The sequence below is a fragment of the Oncorhynchus mykiss genome, chromosome 2, assembly GCF_013265735.2.
Source record: "Oncorhynchus mykiss isolate Arlee chromosome 2, USDA_OmykA_1.1, whole genome shotgun sequence".
Classification (NCBI taxonomy): domain Eukaryota; kingdom Metazoa; phylum Chordata; class Actinopteri; order Salmoniformes; family Salmonidae; genus Oncorhynchus; species Oncorhynchus mykiss.
The window spans coordinates 22,253,490-22,280,382 of record NC_048566.1 but is presented as its reverse complement, the minus strand read 5'-3'; the positions used below and the strand labels follow the sequence as shown (position 1 = coordinate 22,280,382).

Sequence of the window (26,893 nt, the reverse complement as noted above, 5' to 3'; positions counted from 1 at the left end):
CGGCTAACTTGGCAGAGTGAGCCCACTGAAGAACGGCCAGACGAGTAGGAACGGGAACGAAAAGAAGGTTCCTAGGACAAGCGCGCGGCGACGGAGTGTGAGTGAGCGCTTGTTTTACCTGCCTCTCAATTCCCCAGACAGTCAACCCGACAACACGCCCCTCAGGGAGAATCCCCTCGGGGTCAGTGGAGGCTACTGAAGAACTGAAGAGACAAGACAAAGCATCAGGCTTGGTGTTCTTAGAGCCCGGACGATAAGAAATCACGACCTCGAAACGAGCGAAAAACAGCGCCCAACGCGCCTGACGCGCATTAAGTCGTTTGGCAGAACGGATGTACTCAAGGTTCCTATGGTCAGTCCAAACGACAAAAGGAACGGTCGCCCCCTCCAACCACTGTCGCCATTCGCGTAGGGCTAACCGGATGGCGAGCAGTTCGCGGTTACCCACATCATAGTTACGTTCCGACGGCGACAGGCGATGAGAAAAATACGCGCATGGGTGGACCTTGTCGTCAGAGAGGGAGCGCTGAGAAAGGATGGCTCCCACGCCCACCTCTGACGCGTCAACCTCGACAACGAACTGTCTAGAGACGTCAGGTGTAACAAGGATAGGAGCGGATGTAAAACGATTCTTGAGGAGATCAAAAGCTCCGTGGGCGGAAACGGACCACTTAAAGCACGTCTTGACAGAAGTAAGGGCTGTGAGAGGAGCTGCCACCTGACCGAAATTACGGATGAAACGACGATAGAAGTTCGCGAAGCCGAGAAAGCGCTGCAGCTCGACGCGTGACTTAGGGACGGGCCAATCAATGACAGCTTGGACCTTAGCGGGATCCATCTTAATGCCTTCAGCGGAAATAACAGAACCGAGAAATGTGACGGAGGAGGCATGAAAAGTGCACTTCTCAGCCTTCACAAAAAGACAATTCTCTAAAAGGCGCTGGAGGACACGTCGAACGTGCTGAACATGAATCTGGAGTGACGGTGAAAAAATCAGGATATCGTCAAGGTAAACGAAAACAAAGATGTTCAGCATGTCTCTCAGGACATCATTGACTAATGCCTGAAAGACAGCTGGAGCGTTAGCGAGGCCGAAAGGAAGAACCCGGTATTCAAAGTGCCCTAACGGAGTGTTAAACGCCGTCTTCCACTCGTCCCCCTCCCTGATGCGCACGAGATGGTAAGCGTTACGAAGGTCCAACTTAGTGAAAAACCTGGCTCCCTGCAGGATCTCGAAGGCTGAAGACATAAGAGGAAGCGGATAACGATTTTTCACTGTTATGTCATTCAGCCCTCGATAATCTATGCAGGGGCGCAGAGACCCGTCCTTCTTCTTGACAAAAAAAAACCCCGCTCCGGCGGGAGAGGAGGAGGGGACTATGGTACCGGCGTCAAGAGCTACAGACAAATAATCTTCGAGAGCCTTACGTTCGGGAGCCGACAGAGAGTATAGTCTACCCCGGGGGGGGGGGGGGTGGTTCCCGGAAGGAGATCAATACTACAATCATACGACCGGTGTGGAGGAAGAGAGGTGGCCCTGGACCGACTGAACACCGTGCGCAGATCGTGATATTCCTCCGGCACCCCTGTCAAATCACCAGGCTCCTCCTGTGAAGAAGAGACAGAGGAAACAGGAGGGATAGCAGACATTAAACATTTCACATGACAAGAGACGTTCCAGGAGAGGATAGAATTACTAGACCAATTAATGGAAGGATTATGACAAACTAGCCAGGGATGGCCCAAAACAACAGGTGTAAAAGGTGAACGAAAAATTAAAAAAGAAATGGTTTCACTATGATTACCAGAAACAGTGAGGGTTAAAGGTAGCGTCTCACGCTGAATCCTGGGGAGAGGACTACCATCCAGGGCGAACAAGGCCGTGGGCTCCTTTAACTGTCTGAGAGGAATGTCATGTTCCCGAGCCCAGGTCTCGTCCATAAAACAGCCCTCCGCCCCAGAGTCTATTAAGGCACTGCAGGAAGCTGACGAACCGGTCCAGCGTAGATGGACCGACAAGGTAGTGCAGGATCTTGAAGGAGAGACAGGAGTAGTAGCGCTCACCAGTAGCCCTCCGCTTACTGACGAGCTCTGGCCTTTTACTGGACATGAAGTGACAAAATGACCAGCGGAACCGCAATAGAGACAGAGGCGGTTGGTGATTCTCCGTTCCCTCTCCTTAGTCGAGATGCGGATACCTCCCAGCTGCATGGGCTCAGCACCCGAGCCGGCAGAGGAAGATGGTAGTGATGCGGAGAGGGAGGCGACGGAGAGCGCAAGCTTCTTTCCACGAGCTCGGTGACGAAGATCAACCCGTCGCTCAATGCGAATAGCGAGTTCAATCAAGGAATCCACGCTGGAAGGAACCTCCCGGGAGAGAATCTCATCCTTTACCTCTGCGCGGAAACCCTCCAGAAGACGAGCGAGCAAGGCCGGCTCGTTCCAGCCACTGGAGACAGCAAGAGTGCGAAACTCAATAGAGTAGTCTGTTATGGATCGATTGCCTTGACATAGGGAAGACAGGGCCCTGGAAGCCTCCTCCCCAAAAACAGATCGATCAAAAACCCGTATCATCTCCTCCTTAAAGTCCTGATACTGGTTAGTACACTCAGCCCTTGCCTCCCAGATTGCCGTGCCCCACTCACGAGCCCGTCCAATAAGGAGAGATATGACGTAGGCGACACGAGCAGTGCTCCTGGAGTAAGTGTTGGGCTGGAGAGAAAACACAATATCACACTGGGTGAGGAACGAGCGGCATTCAGTGGGCTCCCCAGAGTAACACGGCGGGTTATTGATTCTGGGCTCCGGAGATTCGAAAGCCCTGGAAGTGGCCGGTGGATCGAGGCGGAGATGGTGAACCTGTTCTGTGAGGTTGGAGACTTGGGTGGCCAGGGTCTCAACGGCATGTCGAGCAGCAGACACTTCCTGCTCGTGTCTGCCTAGCATCGCTCCCTGGATCCCGACGGCTGAGTGGAGAGGATCCGAAGTCGCTGGGTCCATTCTTGGTCGGATTCTTCTGTTATGGTGAGTGAATGAGGACCCAAAAGCGAACTAACTTAAACAGAGCTTCTTTAATAACCAAACATAGGTAGGCTCAGATAGACCGGCAGATTCCGACAGGACAGGACAAGGTTACAGCAAACATGACGATAGTCTGGCTCAGGCATGAAACACAACAAACAAGAATCCGACAAGGACAGGAACAGAAACAGAGAGAGATATAGGGACCTAATCAGAGGGAAAAAGGGAACAGGTGGGAAAACGGGGTGAATGGGTAGTCAGAGGAGACAAGGAACAGCTGGGGGAAAGCGGGGGAGAAAAGGTAACCTAACAACGACCAGCAGAGGGAGACAGGGTGAAGGGAAAGGACAGAGACAAGACACAACATGACAGTACATGACATTGTTATTGTTTGAAATGCAGATTGCCCCTTTAAAAGCATCTATGACTCATTCATTTAGTGAAAGGTTGATATTTCTGTCCTTTTTCTTCCAGCCTCTGACTTCTCCTCTGGACTGGTGTCTCACCCGCGATCATTGTTATGGCTCTTATGTTGTGGTTGATTCACTAAACGACATTAGAACCTAAACATATAGCTAACAACAGTCTATAAAGCCTGATGACCTACGATGATTTACCAGAGAGATTATATTAATGTATGGTAAATGTTTGTGCCTTGTATATTACCAACGCTAATGTCATCCTGATGGAAATTAAAAATAAAACAGAATGATGGAGGCCACTGTGTTCTTGGGGACCTTCAATGCTGCGTAAATGTTTTTGCACCCCTCCCCAGATTTGTGCCTCAACACAATCCTGTCTCGGAGCTCATTGTACAATTCCTTCAACCTCATGGCTTGTTTTTTGCTCTGACATGCACTGTCAACTGTGGGACCTTATATAGACAGTTCTGTGCCTTTTGAAATGCAGGTGGGCTCCAATCAAGATGTAGAAACATCTCAATTTTGAGTCTCATAGCAAAAGTTCTGAATATTTATGTAAATTAGGTATTTCTGTTTCTAAAACCTCTTTTCGTTTTGTCATTATAGGGTATTTATTAAAAAAATATATATATATTTCACCTTTATTTAACCAGGTAGGCTAGTTGAGAACAAGTTCTCATTTGCAACTGCGACCTGGCCAAGATAAATCAAAGCAGTGTGACACAGACAACAACACAGAGTTACACATGAAGTAAACAATAAACAAGCCAATAACACAGTAGAAAAAAATAAAGTCTATATACAGTGTGTGCAAAAGGCATGAGGAGGTAAGGCAATAAATAGGCCATAGGAGTGAATAATTACAATTTAGCAGATTAACACTGGAGTGATAAATGAGCAGATGATGATGAGCAAGTAGAGATACTGGTGTGCAAAAGAGCAGAAAAGTAAATAAAATAAAAACAGTATGGGGAGGAAGTCCATCTGTAAATAGCCCACCCAATCTATGTACAGCTGCAGCGATCGGTTAGCTGCTCAGATAGTTGATATTTAAAGTTGGTGAGGGAAATAAAAGTCTCCAACTTCAGCAATTTTTGCAATTTGTTCCAGTCACTGGCAGCAGAGAACTGGAAGGAAAGGCAGCCAAATGAGGTGTTGGCTTTGGGGATGATCAGTGAGATATACCTGCTGGAACGTGTGCTACGGGTGGGTGTTGTTATCTTGACCAGTGAACTGAGATAAGGCGGAGCTTTACCTAGCATAGACTTATAGATGACCTGGAGCCAGTGGGTCTGGCGACGAATATGTAGCGAGGGCCAGCCGACTAGAGCATACAGGTCGCAGTGGTGGGTGGTATAAGGTGATTTGGTAACAAAACGGATGGCACTGTGATAGACTGCATCCAGTTTGCAGAGTAGAGTGTTGGAAGCTATTTTGTAGATGACATCGCTGAAGTCGAGGATCGGTAGGATAGTCAGTTTTACTAGGGTAAGTTTGGCGGCGTGAGTGAAGGAGGCTTTGTTGCGAAATAGAAAGCCGATACTAGATTTGATTTTAATGATGAGGAAAATTATTCATTTAATCAATTTTAGAATAAGGCTGTAACGTAACAAAATGTGAAAAAGTCAAGGGGTCTGAATACTTCCCGAAAGCACTGTATGTACACAGAGTATACAAAACAGTAGGAACACCTTCCTAATATTGAGTTGCACCCCCTTTTGTCTTCAGAACAGCCTCGATTTGACTGTTTAAGATACACTTTGAAGAGGTAGGGTTTCAGATGTTTTCAGAAGATGGGCAGGGACTCTGCTATCCTAGCTTTTAGGGGGAAACTGGTTCCACCATTGGGGTGCCAGGACAGAGAAGATATTGGACTGGGCTGAGCGGGAGCTGCCCTCCTGTAGGGGTGGGAGGGCTATGAGATCAGAGGTGGCAGAAGAAAGTGCTCAGGTTGGTGTGTAGGGTTTAAGCATAGCCTGAAGGTAGGGGGGGACAGTTCCTCTTGCTGCTACGTAGGCAAGTACAATGGTCTTGTAGTGGATGCGAGCTTTGACTGGAAGCCAGTGGAGTGTGCGGAGGAGCGGGGTGACTTGGGAGAACTTAGAAAGGCTGAACACCAGGCACGCTGCAGCGTTCTGGACCAGTTGCAGGGGTGTGATGACACAAGCGGGGGGGCCAGACAACAGAGAGTTGCAGTAGTCCAGATGGGAGATGACAAGTTCCTGGATTAGGACCTGCACCGCTTCCTGTCTGAGGTAGGGTCATACTCTACAGATGTTGTAGAGCATGAACCTGCAGGAGCGAGTCCCTTGTTTTCAGAGAACGACAGGGTGTTGTCCACGGTCAAGCCACGGTTCTTAAGTGCAATTACCTATTGTTATTCAGTAATTAAAGCCATTATAATTACTACAGTTATTACCTGGCCATTGATTCCCACACCTCTTTCTTACCTCCATACATCATACACCCAGATGATTTGCTTTGACAATGAAGAAGATGTCATGTTTGTTCAAGGTACACCATTTGTTACCTTGGGCAAATAAATGTTATTTAACAGTATGATAATTGTGTTTGTGGTGAATAGTTGTTTGCAATGCTAACTCACAGGTCTGCAAGGAAAAACTATGGTAATAAAGAGAGTGTAAAAGTTCCAAGTTTTGAGTCACTTCACTTCAAGTCTGGATCCTTTGCAATACCTGGACATACACTACTATAAAAGACACAGAGAAGGGAAGAAACACAAGATTTGAATACGTTTGTCTTATGATTTACAACTTTCTTTTCAGATGACAACATTTGGTTTGGTGTTTGTGTTGTTGTAAAGTATTTTGAATTTGAGGTAACTTGACCATAGCAAGGACATATGTTTCGTATCCATAGGAGAATGTATATTTATATTTTCCTAGTTGTGGAATTCATAACGTTGTCTCGGGTAAGAGATTGAACTGTGAATACCAATTTTATATTGATAAAAAAAATGTATTACATTTTCAAATGACAAAGACATGATCAGAAATGTTTACATGGTTAAGTTATTTATTCATTTACCCGGAATTGCTACAAAATCATATTTGTTTCTTCATCCGCAGCCTCAAGCAATTTTCAGAGGTGAGTTTGTATACTCTAGCCATACATCATTTTATTTAATATAATAACCAGATAAATAAATATACTAGGGAGTTTGAGTAGTCCAGACCAAAGGTTTTGCATTGGCCTATATGGGATTGACACCATTTTTTAAATTGACACTTTTGGAAAACTGTTGCCTTTAATCTACATTCAAATACAAATACAAAATGGATACTAACAATTATTCATAATTTTCTATTTCAAACTTTTTGTTATTTTGTCATTTTTCAAGATATTGAGGATTTCGACTTGGACATCAACAGAATAAACATGGGTAGGTTAAGCTGAGTTATGCAACTAGAGTTGGTTGTTGTCAGTATGTACTGCAATATTCTTTTAGACTCTGTTTTACCTTGATTCCATAGTGAATAATAATTTACAGCATTTAAACTTCCAGACTTAGACTTACGCGAGGGTGATATAATCGAGGTCAGTACACCCTACAAAATATGATGAATTTTGATGAATATTCTGCTGGCTTCAGATGTACTCTTTCACTGTCATTTACTATTTCTGGTCTATTCAAATCATGTAGCCTCGGCATAAACGAAGGGTTCCAAGGAATACCGTTTTGAACAAGGACAAACTATGGGACCTTCCCGTCCCCTATGTGCTAGACGAAACCCTTGGTGAGTACAAATCTTCATCAGGTCTCCATTTATAAGTCCATATATGGACAGACATCCCCAAGTAACATCACACAGTAGATTATACCTGTCACTTGAGGGATGTCCTCAGGTGGGATGTCATATGTCTATACACAGAACGTTGGCTTGTTCTTTGTAAATGGAGACCTAATGATAACCTAAGTGGCCAAAACACGGTCTCCAATAAAGCACATGGGAGCTAAGATTGTAGTGTCTTTTGACCATTTACTGAATATATTATTCTGCATCCAGCATCTGCTCAGAAACAGTGGTTGTACGGATGTAATCTGTTCCTATACTGAGTGAAGGCCTTCCCACCCGGTTGATAAATAAAGGTTGGATAAGTGATGGATCGTTCCCCCAAAGTCCTTAATTTGCCATCACTTTTACCATATGTTTTCTATATGAACTCAGCTTTGAATGCAAAAGGGATCATTCTGCAGGCCTTTGAGCAGTTCAGACTAAAATCATGCGTCAACTTCAAGCCCAGAGGCTCTGAGTATCACTTCATTTCAGCCCAGAAGAACAGAGGGTAAGATCATTTTTTCACTGCCTGACCACTTGAGGGAACATGGGTAGTTTGCCCCTTTTTACTGAAGATATCTGACTTGCTTGATATTGATACAGGTTCATTTTTGTGTCTCCTTGCTTTCTTTTAATGTAGGTGTTCCTCCCACGTAGGGAGATCTTCCAAGTATGGACAGCCTCTTTCCATTGGAAATTACTGTGATCATATTGGCATTGTGGAGCATGAGTTTCTACACGCTCTGGGAATCTGGCATGAACAGTCCAGATATGACAGGGATGAATATGTGACCATTGTTTGGAAAAACATAAGACGCGGTTTGTTTACATTTTCAGTTATAAATTCTAATAATAAGGTCTACATATTATGCATTTTTTTGTTATTAAATTAACTTTATATACATGATGTCTTCACGATGTTAGCAAAATATTGTTTGTGAAAGTAAATGATGGTTATTTATCATGAGTGTAATAGGCTGTTTTTCAAGACTTTAATTTTCGGGAAATGTTAGGTTGTAAACTAAAGCAGTAATTAAGTGTCATGAATCCACTCCTTGTCTACAGGTCATGAGAGGAACTTTGTGAAAGTCTCTCCCCATTATTCGACCACCCTGGGTTTCCCGTATGACTACAGCTCGGTGCTGCATTACAGTGAGACATCATTCAGCAAGGGAGAGGGACCTACCATCATCACTAAGCAACCTGAGTACCAAAAGATTATTGGACAACGCCTTGAAATGAGCCCACAAGATGCCTTAATGCTGAACAAGCTATACGGCTGCAGTAAGTGTGTGTCATGAAACCAAGCATGTCTACTGTACTGCATGTCCAAGTTGAAAAACATGTATATTCTTCTCCTCCTTTCTGTTTTCCTCCTGTAGAAAAATCTATTTCATTTATGGAACATTGCAACTTCGACAACCAGAGATTGTGTGGGATGAGTCGCTGCACCAAGAGTTTTGTAGGTGGCTGGAAAAGAAGGAAGACTGTCATTGGGGGGCCCTATTCTGATTTCACCAACCTGGGGAAGACAGACGGTGAGATTTAACGCTGTAGTACAGCTCACACTTTACCAACAGTTGACTACTTCATGAAAATGCTGTTAATACAGACAGTAAACTGAACTTGTGCTGTAGGACCATTAGATACAAATATCAGACAATTGTTAAAAATGCTTACCCTACTTTACCCAGGTACTGGTTTCTTCATGCACGCCAGCACAGCATCAGGCCAGGAGGGGGACACAGCCCGGCTGGAGAGCAGGGAGATGACTCCCAGTAGGAAGTGCAGTGTCCAGTGTCTGCAGTTCTACTACTACCACAGTGGTAACGAGTCAGACCAGCTCAACGTCTGGATGAGAGTGTATCGTGATGAGAGAAACCCTAACGGAACTCTACACCACATGGGCCAGATCACAGGTTAGGATGATGAGAAGGTGAATCAACCACTTGGAAAATGCACTCCTAGAAATAATTGTTTAATCTCTAGTGTCTCTCTCTGAAGGTTCCCCAGGATCTCACTGGATGCCCTACCACGTGCCCCTGAACGCCACCAAAACGTTCCAGGTGGAGTTTGAGGTGCGTAAAGGAGCAGGACAGTCTACAGGTGGGTTTTCCATCGATGACATCAACCTGTCAGAAACCGAATGCCCCCATCACACCTGGCAGATTAAAGACTTTGAGAATCTTTTAACCACCAGTGACATTAACACTGTTGTGTACAGCCCCAGATACTATTCCCCAGAGGGCTATGCCTACCAGATTGCCATTTATCTTCGTGAAATGTTGTTTGGAGTCTATGTGCGCTTAGTCTCAGGAAAGTATGATGACCAACTCCAGTGGCCTTACCACCATCGACAAGTGACGATTCAACTGCTGGACCAGAATCCCCACACTCAGCAACGCATGTCCAAGCAAATCAGCATTACCACTGAACCCTCACTTCAGGACGGTAAGAGAAATTTAAACATTCAATACGAGTGTGTCCAAAACACAATCAAATATAGTAAGGGCACAGCTCATTTGCAATACCCAGCCTAGCTTTGATCACATTTACAAACAAACCCTTTCGAGACAGTGGCAAACAGAAATGGCCATGCTTATGAGTCATATGACTGAATGCAAATGCTAATATTATGAGAGCCCCCATTCCCTTGCATGTGTATGACGCTAGGTATTCCTCCATTTTGCAGACTATGATTCCTGGAACAATCCCCGTAAAGTCGGAATGCTAGAAAACAGGGGTGATAAGTCCTTCTATGTAAACCCTGCAGTTGGCTACTTAAAATTCCTAACCTTGACGCAACTGAAGCATAGAGAATTCCTCAAGGGAGGCAACATTTGCTTCCTCATCACCATGCAAGGTGAGCCATCAAATCCAGATGCAATTTTTCTTTTTTATCAATGGTCAACATCAGATAACATTGAATTAGGTTGAATGAGATACATAATTACATTTTCTGTTCAGTTTTTTCCTACACACCACTTATAATGCTGATCATATTTATTATCTCCAGATATCTCCAGTCTGCATTTTAACAACTCCCTGCCCTGTCCCAAATGGTCACCACAGAACTTAATTATAAACCCAAACAACCGTGATGAAGGCCCATGTGCCACAAAGTAAGAAAGATCAGTTCAAGGACAGATTAGCATAGATTTGATTCATTCCAGGTAAATATTGTATTTATAATTTTTTTAATTTAAAATCAGTATGCCCATGGTCATTATGTTATTTAGATTCATTTAATTGTATTACGTTCTATATTTATTGTAAACATCTTGCCCACCTAAATGCCATCCTGGGACAGATTATGCCTATTTTAGTCTTAACTATAATAGGCCAGTATTGATAGCAAGATTTACATCTAGTACCCACACTCTCCTTATCCTGCTTCAGTATGTGTTAACATCTCCTATGTTTATTTATAATCATAACTAACCACTGACTGTAATTCTGTCCTAAAAACACACACTTTGCATAATACTGGATGTATGTTTTATGAGATTGAAAAAGCAACAAATTGGGTGATTTGTATTTTTCCCCTGTGACACTAAATTTTGTTTGTGAAAATTAGAATATCCTCAGTGTGGGTCATTTGTCCAGTAAAAAAGTTGTTTGAGCCATTTATCAGCATATACTGTTGAAGTCGGAAGTTTACATACACTTAGGTTGGAGTCATTTAAACTAGTTTTTCAACCACTCCACAAATGTATTGTTAACAAACTATAGTTTTGGCAAGTCGGTTAGGACATCTACTTTCTAATTTTTCCAAAAATTGTTTACAGACAGATTATTTCACTTATAATTCACTGTATCAAAATACCAGTGGGTCAGAAGTTTACATACACTTAAGTTGACTGTGCCTTTAAATAGCTTGGAAAATTCCAGAAAATGATGTCATGGCTTTAGAAGCTTCTGATAGGCTAATTGACATTATTTTAGTCAATTGGAGGTGTACCTGTGGATGTATTTCAAGGCCTACCTTCAAACTCAGTGCCCCTTTGCTTGACATCATGGGAAAATCAAAAGAAATCAGCCAAGACCTCAGAAAAAAACATTGTAGACCTCCACAAGTCTGGTTTGTCCTTGGGAGCAATTTCCAAACGCCTGAAGGTACCACGTTCATTTGTACAAACATTAGTACGCAAGTATAAACATCATGGGACCACGCAGCTATTATACCGCTCAGAAAGGAGACACCTTCTGTCTCCTAGAGATGAATGTACTTTGGTGTGAAAAGTGCAAATCAATCCTAGAACAGCAGCAAAGGACCTTGTGAAGATGTTGGAGGAAACAGTTACAAAGTACCTATATCCACAGTAAAACAAGTCCTATATCAACATAACCTGAAAGGCCGCTCAGCAAGGAAGAAGCCACTGCTCCAAAACCGCCATAAAGAAGCCAGACTACGGTTTGCAACTGCACATGGGGGCAAAGATCATACTTTTTTGAGAAATGACCTCTGGTCTGATGAAACAAAAATAGAACAGTTTGGCCATAATGACCATTGTTATGTTTAGAGGAAAAAGGGGAATGTTTGCAAGCCAAAGAACACCATCCCAACCGTGAAGAATGGGGGTGGCAGCATTATGTTGTGGGGGTGCTTTGCTGGAGGAGGGACTGGTGCTCTTCACGAAATAGATGGCTTCATGAGGGAGGAAAATTACGTGGAGCAACATCTCAAGACATCAGTTAAAGTTAAAGCTTGGTCGCAAATGGGTCTTCCAAATGGACAACGAACCCAAGCATACTTCCAAAGTTGTGACAAAATGGCTTTAGGACAACAAAGTCAGTGTATTTAAACTTCTGACCCACTGGGAATGTGATGAAATAAATAAAAGCTGAAATAAATAATTATCTCTGTTATTCTGACATTCCACATTCTTAAAATAAAGTGGTGATCCTAACTGGCCTAAGATAGGGAATTTTTACTAGGATTAAATGTCAGGAATTGTGAAAAACTGAGTTTAAATGTATTTAGCTAAGGTGTATGTAAACTTCTGACTTCAACTGTATCTAATCTGTCATATTTTAGCATTCAAATAAACAGATTTATTAAATATTAATTCATAATGTTATGCATTTTGCTCTGACTTATACCCTTCGGTTTAATCTTTGATTTCTTGTTTATTCCGCAAGCAGCTGTGTCTTTGTGTCATATGTTTGTACATGCAGGTATGATCCTCATCATGATCGTCCTGAGTTGATGGGGATGATTTCTAGTGAAAAGGCCAAGGTTGGCATGACAATGTAAGATTAAGATGAGGTGGAATCTGAACTTGTTTGGTTACCTCCATGACGAAGATGAGCCATTTTGCAAATCATCAAAACTTACCTGAAGTTTATCACACAGTGCAGCAATAATGTTGCTTTATAGAGCCCTTGAAAAACGTGTTTGAATATAATTAAATATATATATATTTTTTAATTTAAAACTCTGTTTATTAAGTTTTACACACACACACAGACAAGACAAAGCAATATAAATAATATACTCAACTAGAAAAAAAATACAAATAAAAATACAAATAAAAAAATAGCTTTAAAGATACCATACCGGGCAGAAGGCTACAGAGGTTAAAGGGCAATCTATAGTACAGGGACAGAGCAAACACCTCACCATTGTTCCTGTAAACAGTCAAGGGATAAGGGTGGAGAAATGCAACCACTCACAGAGAGTCATGGCCACAGACCGACCATCCACTAGACAAAAAAAAAGTTTACAATGCTTTAAAATAAAAAAAAATAAAATGATTATTCATATAGGCGTGAACAAAATGTAAAAATAACTGGGAAAAACAAGCTCACACTTCAGTCTCTGCCTGGGCAAGATGAACAAGGCATCTGCGGATCACAATCAATAAGCACATGGACCTTAATGCCCCCCCCCCCCCCCCCACAGCAAAAACACAGAGAGAAGCTCCTCCAACCCTTAAGTCACAGACTTATTTTAGTATTAATTGGAATGCCATCAGAGGATGGACTGTTTAAAGTAAGACCGGAATGGAGCCCAAGCCTCATCAAACAGTTTGGGGTTCCCACGTAAATTGAATTGAATTTTTTCTAGTTTCAGAGAGCACAACACATCCCTCACCCAATATTTATAAGATGGGGGAGCTGCCATCTTCCAGTTCTGTAGTATTAGCCGTCTAGCTAAAAGAGTTGTATAAGCAACAGTGTCCGACTGGATTCTTGATAGGGGGGTACCCATGGGCAGTACTCCAAAAAGGGCTGTAAGGGGAGACGGATCTATAACAGTGTCATATATATCAGAGAAACATTTAAATATTAATTCCCAGAAACCTGACAGTTTATGACAGCCCCAAAACATATGCAACAGTGTGGCTGGCTCCACTTTACATCTGACACAGGTAGGATCAAAATCAGAGAATATTCTTTCAAGTTTGGCCCCCGACCAGTGGATACGGTGAACCACCTTGAATTGAATGAGGCTGTGTCTAGTGCTAAAAGAGGACGAGTGCACCCTGTGCAGCACAGATTCCCAGGTGTCTTCCCCAAGTTCCTCCCTCAAATCCTTTTCCCATCGAGTCTTTAAAAGGCACCAAAGAAGGGTTCTGTAAGTCATGAATGATTGCATATACATCTGAAATTGCGCCCCTAGGAAGCTTGTTCAGCTCCAAGATGCTCTCTATAGCTGTATTCGCAGGCCTATTGGGAAATCCAGGTGTGTTAGCCCTGACAAAGTTTCTAGTCTGGAGATAGCGGAAAAAGTGGGATTGGGGGAGATTGAACTTTTCCTGCAGCTGAGAAAAAGAGGAAAATGTATCATCAAAGAATAATTGGGCTAGCGAGGAGAGGCCTAGTGAGTGTCAAATGCCAAAAGCCCCATCATTCAAAGACGGAGGAAATAAAATGTTCTGATTGATTGGGCCTGATAGAGAAAAGCCTCGGAGGCTAAAGGCTAAACGGAACTGATTCCAAATTTTAAGAGACTGCTTTACAATTGGGTTGACACACCTTTTGCCTAGGGACACTGGGAGAGACGAGCACAGCACAGAGGAAAGTGCTGCAGGTTTACACGATTCAGACTCCATCTGGACCCAGAGTGGTCTAGGGCCAGTAGGATCAGTCTGCAGCCAGTACAGAACGGCTCTGAAATTTGCAGCCCAGTAGTATGTCTGAAAATTTGGTAGCGCTAAACCCCCCAATGACCTAGGCTTCTGTAAATGTTTTCTACCAATCCGTGGTACCTTGCCATCCCAAATAAAATGCATGAATGTTTGATCCAGTGAAATAAAAAAAGATTTTGGAATAAAAATGGGTAAACATTGAAATAAATATAAAAATTTGGGCAAAACATTCATTTTAATGACATTAATCCTTCCGATAAGAGAAGGGGGTAGCGAATTCCAGAAAGTAAAAGATTGTTTCAATCTGTCTGCTAGAGCAACAAAGTTTTCCTGAAACAAATTTTCATATTTCCTTGTCACTTTTACTCCCAAGTAAGTGAATTGATCCCGGACAATCCTAAACTGAGAACTTGTAAAAGAGCACTTTAAAGCAGCCTTGTTTACCGGAAAAAGCTCACTCTTGCCTAGATTCAGCTTGTACCCTGAGATTGATCATTTTTAAGAACAGATAGGGCACGTGGCAATGAGGTATCGGGGTTGGAGATAAACAAAAGGAGGTCGTCAGCATATAGCGAGACTTTCTGCTCCCAGCTCGCCCTGATTATGCCTTGAATGGCATCATTAGAGCGTAGTGCAATGGCGAGAGGCTCGATTGCCAAAGCAAACAACAAGGGGGAGAGTGGGCAACCCTGTCTGTTAGGTAATCCCACTCAACGCGGTCAAACGCTTTTTCGGCATCAAGTGAGACCACCACCTCCGGGTCCTCCGACGCTGGGGACTACAGTATATTCATAAGGCGCCTAATATTGAAAAATAAATGCCTATTTCTCACAAAGCCAGTCTGGTCAGAGTGTATTACTTGGTGCAGCAAGCCTTCCATACGGATGGCTAAAAGCTTAGCTAGGATTTTGTAATCACAGTTTAAAAGCGAGATTGGGCGATAGGATCCACATTCCAGGGGGTCTTTGTTTTTCTTTAGTAGTAATGAAATTGAAGCCTGATAAAGACTAGGCGGTAGCTTTGAAGTATTGAGGCACTCTGCAAATAGTCGAGACAAGAATGGGCAAAGCAGACCAGAAAACGTCCTGTAAAATTCGGTTGGAAAACCGTCCGGACCCGGTGATTTACCACTTTTCATCGGACACTGCTGTTGCAATCTCCTCAAGCGTAAATTCTTCTTCTAGACAGTCATGGGAGTCTGTATCAATTGAAGGCATATTCAAGCCATTAAAGAAGGAGTCAATCAGCAAGGGGTCTTGAGGGGATTCAGAGGTGTATAGCGCAGAGTAAAATTGTTTAAATTGATCATTGATCTCTTTATGTATAACTGTGGTGGCACCAGACGGGGTCCTTATTTGTGGGATTAAACGTGAGGCCGCAGATATACGGATCTGTTGCGCAAGGAGTTTACTGGCCTTGTCGCCTTGTTCATAGACTTTGTATCGAGCTCGCAAGAGTAACTGTTCAGCTTGCCTGGTAGAAAGCTCATCAAATTCAGATTGGAGTAGTTGGCGCTCTTTATGCAGATCAGAGGAAGGATCCGTAGCATATTTCTCATCCAATGTGGCTATGGACTCGCTCAGGTCCCGAAGTCGCTGGGAGCGAACTCTGTTTTGGTTGGCTGTATAAGAAATTATTTGGCCACGTAGGTATGCTTTGAGAGACTCCCATATGGTAGAGCAGGACATACCTGGTGTTGAATTAGTTTCTAGGAATAAGGTGATTTCAGAAGAAATGAAATTGACAAACTCCTTATCTGAGAGTAAAATGGGGTTGAGACGCCATTGATAACACATAGGTCGCTGGGGAAACTCTAGTTCAAGCACTAATGGTGAATGGTCAGAGATAACAATACTCTCGTAAGTACACTGCCGAAGGTTAGGCAGAAGTTTTTTGTCCAAAAATAAGTAATCAATCCGGGAGTATGTTTGATGAACATGAGAATAAAAGGAATACTGTCTATCTGTAGGATGTAGGAAACGCCAGGCCTCAAACATAGCATATTTCTGAAGAAAGGATTGAATAAGTAGGGCACATTTAGATGGGCCTGTATTTGTTTGTGAGGACTTGTCAAGAACTGGGGACATTTTACAGTTGAAATCCCCCCCTAAAATCAACAAATGAGAATCTAAATTGGGAATAGCAGACAGAAAGGAAGAAATGAAACTTGTGTCATCCCAATTGGGAGCATAAACACTAGCCAAAACAAGAGGGGTAGAAAACAGTTCACCGGTTACTATGACGTATCATCCCTTAGGATCAGCAATAACCTCAGAAGCTACAAAGGGAGTAGCTTTATCAACCAGAATAGCAGCACATCTTGATTTACTATGAAAGGTCGAGTGGAACACTTGATCAACCCAGTCCTTACGCATCCTAAAATGCTCACCAGTCCTCAAGTGAGTCTCTTGTAGAAATGCAATATTTGCATTCAAACCCTTTAAGTGTGTCAACACCCTCTTACGCTTCACCGGGTTGTTAACCCCTTTGGTGTTCCAAGAAGTGTACTTGATCGTATTATTTCGGCCCCTCTGGGCATTCCCGTTATTCAACCCTGTCATTAGAGCATAGAATGGAAAAGCAATGAGCGCCCAAAACCCCCAGAATAACTTGTCTCAGAGTAATAATGTACGGTGGTAAATGTTTGGAAAAAGTACAGAAAAAAACAGAAAAAAAACTAAAAAGACAGAATGACAACGTTAGAACTGAACAATTCAACCTGCCCCCCCACCCCCTCCCCCCATCCCAGACAATACCTCCCCAAACGAGGTACAAGCCTAAATAGAACATGTTCTCTTCGCACAGTATGTCTGTGAGAGTGCGGTCTTAAACCTAAACCCACAGTCCCGCTCTTTAAAGTCGCGTTTTGTTAGTGGATAAAGCAGCAAAAAGAAAGATTTGTATGTATTTCTTCAAATAAAAAAAAGGCGAATCCCTTGTGCAAACGGAATGACAAAAGCACCACTTGTAGATGTATATAATTGTATTCCCAGTCTTATAACAGGCATTGAGAGAGAAAATAAATAAAATGTATAAAGGCTCTCAGCCAAAAATCTAATTTGAAGTAAGGAAATCGTAGTAAGACAATCAAAAATAATAGTAATTATAATAGTAGTCTAGTTGAAGCTGAGACAGCTTACAACCAATACCAAAAAACTACATTTGCTGGGCATAAATGACGCTCAAAACGTTTAAAATTAAAGTGAGGCCCCAAAAACCGTGTAGCCTCGGGAGACATTTACTGTTTACTGGGTCAATGCAAACGGATGCAGTAAACAAATAACCAAAAATATTTTGAGTCACTGAGACAATGTGTAAACAAACTAAATAGGTGAGCGAGATAAGGCACGCACACTAGATGATCAAAACATTAGATCACATCAAATAAGCCTGAATAGTTTCACCAACTATACAAGACTAGCCTGTTATATCTAAACATAATTGTACCACAAGTGGGTTACTTACTATCCACAGTTCGCAAGCAAGTTGCTGAACTGTGAGCATATTCAAGACTTCTTGATGTGACGTTGAATGTGAGCCATAGCCTCATCCGGAGATTCAAATGTGTAGTCTTTACCCTCATGAGATATCCATAAACAGTCCGGGAATCGCAGTCCATTCTTCACACTTGCATGGTCCGGAAGTACTCGTTTGGCCTGTCCGAAAGCTGCGCGCTGCCTGGAAACAGTGGGGGAGTAGTCCTGGTAGATGGAAAAGCTCTGTCCTTGAAAGCTCAGAGTGGTATTGCGGGCTCGTCGGAGGATCTCCATCTTCTCATGAAAAAAGTGCACTCGAAGAATTATGTCACGGGGCCTCTTCCCATCCCGGGGCTTTGGGCGCAGCGACCCGTGGGCTCGATCAATCAGGGGCTTTTCATCTAAGGCAAGAACATCCTTCAGCAGCCCTGAAACGAAATCCGTGGCGCGATGCATTTCCGCGGACTCTGGGACCGATACAAGTCTCAGATTATTGCGGCGAGAGAATCCCTCTAAACTCACACAGCTCTCCTTCACCTTTTTCAAATCCGCAGCTAGGCGTTTAACTTTAGCCCCCAGGGATGTAGTTAAATCGGAGACATTAGTAGCGGAGGTCTCCAGTGCTGCAATCGTTGTAGTGTGTGACGCAGTTGTTGTTCTGAGTAATGTGATTGCTGGCACAGTCTTGTTCCGCAGGATGGTTAAATCTGCTTTTAAAGTATCAGAAACCTCCTGTATTCTGGCCTCAATCGTAGCAACCACCTGTGTTTTCATTTCAACTATCTCAGAGCGTAGTAGTTTGATGGCCTCGAGAATGTTCATTTCAGCGCCACCAGGCCAAGCCGCACCCCGGAGTAAAGTGTGCGTCCCCGGGCCCTGAGACTCAGGAAAGGGCGGTGATGAGAGCGGGTCTTGTAGGCCAGGTTTTCTCAAAGTCATGCTTTTGGCCTTATGTTTGGTCGACATGCTGACATTCGGAAGCAAAGTAGTCTTGGTTTTTACGGAAAGGGATCACCAAATTAATATTTGAAAATGAATACGGTTCTGCTGCAGAATTCACATAAACTTTAAGAATACCACGGGAGCAAACGGAAAACACGTCAGTCGCACATGGCGTCCCCTACCATCCCCATTTATTTTATTTTTTACAGGTGTGAATGTTATAAAGACCTGATGTGATTGATTTTCTTGCTGCAGATAATTGTGAGCCCATAGTTAATTGAGCATCCAGACTTTTTTTTCAAACCTCCATCCAAACCTTCTTAATTTCACAATTATATGTATCACTGCACCATTGTAGAGAACAGAATGTAAAGTACTGTATGTATTCTGACATTTAAGTTAGTCTCACACAGCAGAGAAAGACTGAACTAACCGGCTCTGTGATCACCTGGACGCAGTGATTAACACTCTGTTTATGACGTTCTGCAGGGGAAGCCATGAAACTAGATTTACAACACCACTCTTAACTGAATATACAGTTGACCACCTTAAAATACATATGAAAGACTGACATTCAAATGACAATGCTTTCATTCTAATTTTTTAAAAGTGATGCAAACATGTATGGTTATGATTACAACCAATCAAATCAATTGGAGCAGGTGTCATCCTATCTTTGAATTTTTAGCTCTAACAGTATTATTTGTTTTTATTCAATATAACTCCAAGTGTTCACATGGTCTAATATTACAAAATCCAAATAAAGCCCTATAACATGACAGCCTTTATGAGCCAGATGCACAATTGTTCAGAAAACCACATCTAATTAAATGAAGAAAATACTCATAACATTAGGCTTGAGGCTACGTGACATGCTTTCCTGTCTCCCCGTCTAACTCATTGTGTGCAAATGTAGATGTCACTCAACATCATCTCTTACTGTTCAGTTATTTTTCTGACGACACATGGAACAAACTGGTCTCACAACCAACTCATTCAAGACATGTCAACAAGAATCAACCCTCACAGCTGTGCAATAGATGACATGCAGCAGTACATTTTTCCATGTGAGAACCTTAACCCCTTTCTACTGATGGAGATGTGGTGTGACAGAGAACGTTGAAAACCTGTACTTTCAAAATGACACCCCATGTAAAAACACAACCAATTGGTAGACGTAAGTGGTTCTCAACCAGGCGTACTAGCACCTATCCGCAGAGGCTACTTGAGAAGACTCATGAGACCATAGGCTTACTGGTAGAAATGTACATGAGGGGGTACTTGTGGTAGCGTCACCAAAAAAGGTTGTGAACCCAGCCAGGTCACCCATGATACAAGTCCGTATTCAACGTTCACCTATGTCTAAGGACGTTGGGAGATGACGTGGAAACCGGACACTAGGGGAAGAGTGAGCGCTGTTACCCAAGTAGGTTTCTGTTTGGCTAAGGCGTTGTGGGCGGGGATGGCAGATGGGCGTAAAGGCGTCCGCATCCTTCCCATTCGAAACAATTAGGAAAAGTTTGTGCATATATTATGATGACATTTTGTTCGTTTTGGACTACAGTAAATACACAGTCAGTGATTGGTCAACAATAAAATCTTTGTTTTCACGCACATTTCATTGACAAATACTGCACAAACATCTTAGTTAGATGTAAAATTGTCCGACTAAGATCTCTTCGTCAAAAATGTGAAAATTAATGACATTTAGTTTTTTGTTTCTTAGATTGTCTATTTTGAGAACGTACATACTGGCAAGTGTCTAAAAATGGACAAACAGTATCGTTGACACTTTTATTGCTTTTTCAAAGAGAAGGGCTTTTAATAAGATAAGCACACTCATTCGGGTCACCTAACCGACTTTGGCTAGGCGCCAGCCTAACTGTAACATGCTGACGCCGTATGCATCTGCCTCTGGTGCCAAAGGTTGCATGTTCAAATCCAGCGATAAAGTTAACTTTTGTATTTCTGTTTTAAGCGTATACCAAACCTTAACCCTTACACTAAATTCAGAAAGTATTCAGACCCCTTTCCATTTTCACATTTTGTTACGGTGCAGCCTTATTCTAAAATTGTTTTTTTTTAAAAGGATTTCCCTCATCAATCTACACAGAATAGCCTATAATGACAAAGCAAAAACAGGTTTGTAGATGTCTTTACATAAATATTCAGACCCTTTACGCAGTACTTTGTTGAAGCACCTTTGGCAGCGATTAAAGCCTTGAGTCTTCTTGGGTATGACACTACAAGCCTGGCACCTGTGTATTTGGGGAGTTTCTCCCATTCTTCTCTGCAGATCCTCTCAAGCTCTGTCAGGTTGGATGGGGAGTGTCGCTGAACAGCTATTTTCAGACCTCTCCAGAGATGTACGATTAGGTTCAAGCTAATGAGGATCCAAATAAACAAATAAACTACCACTCTCACTCCGACAACGACTGAGGACACCATCCCTCTCCCTCCGCCAACAACGATTGAGGACACCGCCAACAACAATTGAGGACACCGCCACTCTCCCTCCTTCAAAAGCAACTGTATGCTATCGTTGGCTGGTCCTCGTTACATATTCATCGCCAAACCCACTGGCTTCAGGTCATCTATAAGTCCTTGTTAGGTTAAGCTCTGCCTTATCTCAGCTCACTGGTCACCATAGGAACTCCGTAGCACACGCTCCAGCAGGTATATTTCACTGGTCATCCCCGAAGCAAACACCCTCTTTGGCCGCCTTTCCTTCCAGTTATCTGCTGCCAGTGACTGGAACGAATTGCAAAAATCACTGGTTGGAGACATATCTCCCTCACTGACTTTAAGCTTCAGCTGTCAAAGCAGCTTACCGATCGCTGCAGCTGTACACAGCCCATCTGTAAACAGACCATGCAACCAACCAACCCATATTTGTTTTTGTTTTTCTGCTCTTTTGCACACCAGTATTTCTACCTGCACATCCTCATTTGCACATACAGTTGAAGTCTGAAGTTTACATACACCATAGCCAAATACATTTAAACTCAGTTTTTCACAATTCCTGACATTTAATCCTAGTAAAAATTCGCTGTCTTCGGTCAGTTAGGATCACCACTTTATTTGAAGAATGTGAAATGTCAGAATAATAGAGAGAATTATTGATTTCAGCATTTATTTCCTTCATCACATTCCCAGTGGGTATGAAGTTTACATACACTCAATTTGTATTTGGTAGCATTGCCTTTATTGCTCAACATGGTTCAAATGTTTTGGGTAGCCTTCCACAAGCTTCCCACAATAAGTTGGGTGAATTTTGGCCCATTCATCCTGACAGAGCTGGTGTAAATGAGTCAAGTTTGTAGGCCTCATTGCTCGCACACACTTTTTCAATTCTGTCCACACATTTTCTATGGAATTGAGGTCAGGGTGTTGTGACGGCCACTGCAATACCTTGACTTTGTTGCCCTTAAGCCATTTTGCCACAACTTTGGAATGATGCTCGGGGTTGTCGTCCATTTGGAAGACCCAGTTGTGACCAAGCTTTAACTTCCTGACTGCTGTCTTGCGATGTTGCTTCAATATACAGTGAGGCAAAAAAGTATTTAGTCAGCCACCAATTGTGCAAGTTCTCCCACTTAATAAGATGAGAGAGGCCTGTAATTTTCATCATAGTTACACTTCAACTATGACAGACAAAATGAGGGGGAAAAAATCCAGAAAATCCTATTGTAGGATTTTTTATGAATTTATTGGCAAATTATGGTGGAAAATAAGTATTTGGTCAATAACAAAAGTTTCTCAATAGTTTGTTATATACCCTTTTTGGCAATGACAGAGGTCAAAAGTTTTCTGTAAATCTTCACAAGGTTTTCACACACTGTTGCTGGTATTTTGGGCCATTCCTCCATGCAGATCTCCTCTAGAGCAGTGATGTTATGGGGCTGTTGCTGGGCAACACGGACTTTCAACTCCCTCCAAAGATTTTCTATGGGGTTGAGATCTGGAGACTGGCTAGGCCACTCCAGGACCTTGAAATGCTTTTTACGAAGCCACTCCTTCGTTGCCCGGGCGGTGTGTTTGGGATCATTGTCATGCTGAAAGACCCAGCCATGTTTCATCTTCAACGCCCTTGCTGATGGAAGGAGGTTTTCACTCAAAATCTCACGATACATGGCCCCATTCATTCTTTCCTTTACACGGATCAGTCGTCCTGGTCCCTTTGCAGAAAAACAGCCCCAAAGCATGATGTTTCCACCCCCATGCTTCACAGTAGGTATGGTGTTCTTTGGATGCAACTCAGCATTCTTTGTCCTCCAAACACGACGAGTTGAGTTTTTACCAAAAAGTTATATTTTGGTTTCATCTGACCATATGACATCCTACCAATCTTCTTCTGGATCATCCAAATGCTCTATAGCAAACTTCAGACGGACCTGGACATGTACTGGCTTAAGCAGGGGGACACGTCTGGCACTGCAGGATTTGAGTCCCTGTCGGCGTAGTGTGTTACTGATGGTAGGCTTTGTTACTTTGGTCCCAGCTCTCTGCAGGTCATTCACTAGATCCCCCATGTGGTTCTGGGATTTTGCGATCACGGGGTGAGATCTTCCGTGGAGCCCCAGATCGAGGGAGATTATCAGTGGTCTTGTATGTCTTCCATTTCCTAATAATTGCTCCCACAGTTGATTTCTTCAAACCAAGCTGCTTACCTATTGCAGATTCAGTCTTCCCAGCCTGGTACAGGTCTACAATTTTGTTTCTGGTGTCCTTTGACAGCTCTTTGGTCTTGGCCATAGTGTAGTTTGGAGTGTGACTGTTTGAGGTTGTGGACAGGTGTCTTTTATACTGATAATAAGTTCAAACAGGTGCCATTAATGCAGGTAACGAGTGGAGGACAGAGGAGCCTCTTAAAGAAGACGTTACAGGTCTTTGAGAGCCAGAAATCTTGCTTGTTTGTAGGTGACCAAATACTTATTTTCCACCATAATTTGCAAATAAATTCATTAAAAATCCTACAATGTGATTTTCTGTATTTTTTTCCCTCATTTTGTCTGTCATAGTTGAAGTGTACCTATGATGAAAATTACAGGCCTCTCTCATCTTTTTAAGTGGGTGAACTTGCACAATTGGTGGCTGACTAAATACTTTTTTGCCCCACTGTATCCACATAATATGCATTCCTCATGATACCATCTATTTTGTGAAGTGCACCAGTCCCTCCTGCAGCAAAGCACCCCCACAACATGATGCTGCCACCCCCTTGCTTCACGGTTGGGATGGTGTTCTTCGGCTTGCAAGCCTCCCCCTTTTTCCTCCAAACATGACGATGGTCATTTTTGTTTCATCAGACCAGGGGCCATTTCTCAAAAAAGAACCATCTTTGTCCTATGTGCATTTGCAAACCGTAGTCTGGCTTTTTTATTGCGGTTTTGGAGCAATGGCTTCTTCCTTGCTGAGCGGCCTTTCAGGTTATGTCGATATGGGTCTCGTTTTACTGTAGTTTTGTACCTGTGTCCTCCAACATCTTCCTGTGCTGTTGTTCTGGGATTGATTTGCACTTTTCACACCAAAGTATGTTCATTTCTAGGAGACAGAAGGCATCTCCTTCCTGTGCGGTATGACGGCTGCGTGGTCCCATGGTGTTTATACTTGCGTACTATTGTTTGTACAGATGAATGTGGTATCTTCAGGTGTTTGGAAATCCTGTTAACGTGACAACAGCCAGTGAAAGTGCAGGGCGCCAAATTCAAAACAACAGAAATCTCATAATTAAAATTCCTCAAACATACATGTATTTTATACCATTTGAAATGTCATCTTGTTTTTAATCCCACCACAGTGTCCAATTTCAAATATGCTTTACAGCAAAAGCACCACAAACGATTATGTTAGGTCACCACCAAGTCACAGAAAAACACAGCCATTTTTTCCAGCAAAAGATAGCAGTCACAAAAAGCACAAATAGAGACAAAATGAATCACTAACATTTGATGATCTTCATCAGATGACACTCAAATGACTTCATGTTACACAATACATGTATGCTTTGTTTGATAAAGTTCATATTTATATCAACATCTGAGTTTACATTGGCACGTTACATTCACTAGTTCCAAAAACATCCAGTGATTTTGCATAGCCACATCATTCAACAGAAATACTCATCATAAATGTAGATGATAATACAAGTTATACACATGGAATTATAGATATTCCTCTCCTTAATGCAACCGCTGTGTCAGATTTCAAAAAAACTTTACGGAAAAAGCAAACCATGCAATAATCTGAGACGGCGCTCAGAAAAATAGTCAAATTAGCCGCCATGTTGGAGTCAACATAAACAAGAAATGACATGCTAAATATTCCCTTACCTTTGATAATCTTCATTGGAATGCACTCCCAGGAATCCCAGGTCCACAATAAATGTTTGTTTTGTTTGATAATGTCCGTTATTCATTTCCAAATACCTCCTTTTGTTAGCGCATTCGGTATACATATCCAAACGCTCGTTCTGGTCAGCGTTACGTCGGACAAAAACTTTAAAAAGTTATATTACAGGTCGAAGAAACATTTCAAACTAAGTACAGAATCAATCATTAGGATGTTTTTAACATAAATCTTCAATAAAGTTCCAACCGGAGAATTCCTCTGTATCTTGACGAGCAAAGGAATGCAAGTATTCATGAGAAATTCGCGTGACCAGAAAATGGTTGACTGCCAGACACCTGATTCATTCTGCTGTCATTCAGTCCCAGAACACAGTAGAAGCCTCATTCAAATTTCTATAGACGGTTGACATCTAGTGGAAGCCCTAGGAAGTGCAACTTCATTAATATCTCAAGGGGATTTCAATGGGAACTGTGTTGAATACATACCAACCTCAGATTTCTCACTTCCTGTTTTGATTTCTCCTCAGGTTTTTGCCTGCCATATGAGTTCTGTTATACTCACAGATATCATTCAAACAGTTTTAGAAACTTCAGTGTTTTCTATCCAATACTAATAATAATATGCATTAATTAGCAACTGAGACTGAGGAGCAGGCCGTTTACTTTGGGCACCTTATTCATCCAAGCTACTCAATACTGCCCCCCAGCCATAAGAAGTTAACAATAAATTTGTGGAGTGGTTGAAAAAAATAGTTTTAATGACTCCAACCTAAGTGTATGTAAACTTCCGACTTCAACTGAATATCACTCCAGTGTAAATTACTAAATTGTAATTACTTCGTCATTATTGGCCAATTTATTGCCTTACCTCCTTCATTCGCACACACTGTATACAGATGATTCTATTGTGTTTTTGACTGGATTGTTAATCCCATGTGTAACTCTGTTGTTTTTGTCGCACTGCTTTGCTTTATCTTGGCCAGGTCGCAGTTGTAAATGAGAACTTGTTCTCAACTGGCCTACCTGGTTAAACAAAAATTTAAAAAACTGAGGAAGACAACTATTCCCCTCTTTTATGAAGTTACTCACTGAAGAGGGTTAAACCAAGGCCTCATACCTTTTAAATGGTTAATAAATTGGGTTATGATAAACTGTATGGTCTCCTGTTCTAGGAGAACTCTGTGTGTGTATTAACACCTGTTTTGAGTGTTGTGCCCTTCAGACATTATCAGAAGGCGGAAACAACCTACGTTCATACATACTCCTCCTGTCTGGGGCCCACCTGGGTATCTGAGGTTCTGAGAATACCACTGGTTTCCTGAGAACACAAAGTCTGCTGCAGGCCTGAAGAAAACAGCCACCTGTCAGAAGATGCTTGGACTCGTTCACCTTGTTATGACCCTATACTTGTGAAGTTTGTTTTTTTAAATTACGTTTTACTTGCATTGAGTGTGATATGTGTTTGTATTACCTAACTTCATGAGTTGAATGGTGCTTCAGTTCTGTTGGCGAATAGCCGAACCGAGTGTGCTAGCATAGTACTGTTTGTCCATTTTGAGACGCGGTAGCCAGTTACACTTCCTCAAAATAGTCAGAACTAATCGAAGATATCCCAAGAAATGTCATTAATGTTGACGTTTTTACCGAAGAAATCTTAGTCGCACATCTAACTATGGTTTTTTTTTGTGCAGTATTTCTCAATGAAAAAAAATGCATAAAAACGAGTCGTCTCTGGTTGAATAACAACAAAGACTTTACTTAATAATCCCTACTGTTGACCAATCACCG

The 26,893-nt window shown here is 42.4% G+C and overlaps 1 long non-coding RNA gene across 2 annotated transcripts in view; it reads right to left on the bottom strand.

The window, feature by feature from the left end:
• LOC118938435 overlaps positions 1 to 26,731 on the bottom strand; it is a 48,585-nt gene extending 21,854 nt beyond the window's left edge. The window contains exon 1 of one of the 2 annotated variants that reach the window (XR_005035709.1): positions 26,388 to 26,731. This is a non-coding gene — a long non-coding RNA (uncharacterized LOC118938435). The remainder of the gene's footprint in view (positions 1 to 26,387) is intronic. The other variant, XR_005035708.1, reaches the window with a different exon arrangement.
• Positions 26,732 to 26,893: the final 162 nt, after the last annotated feature.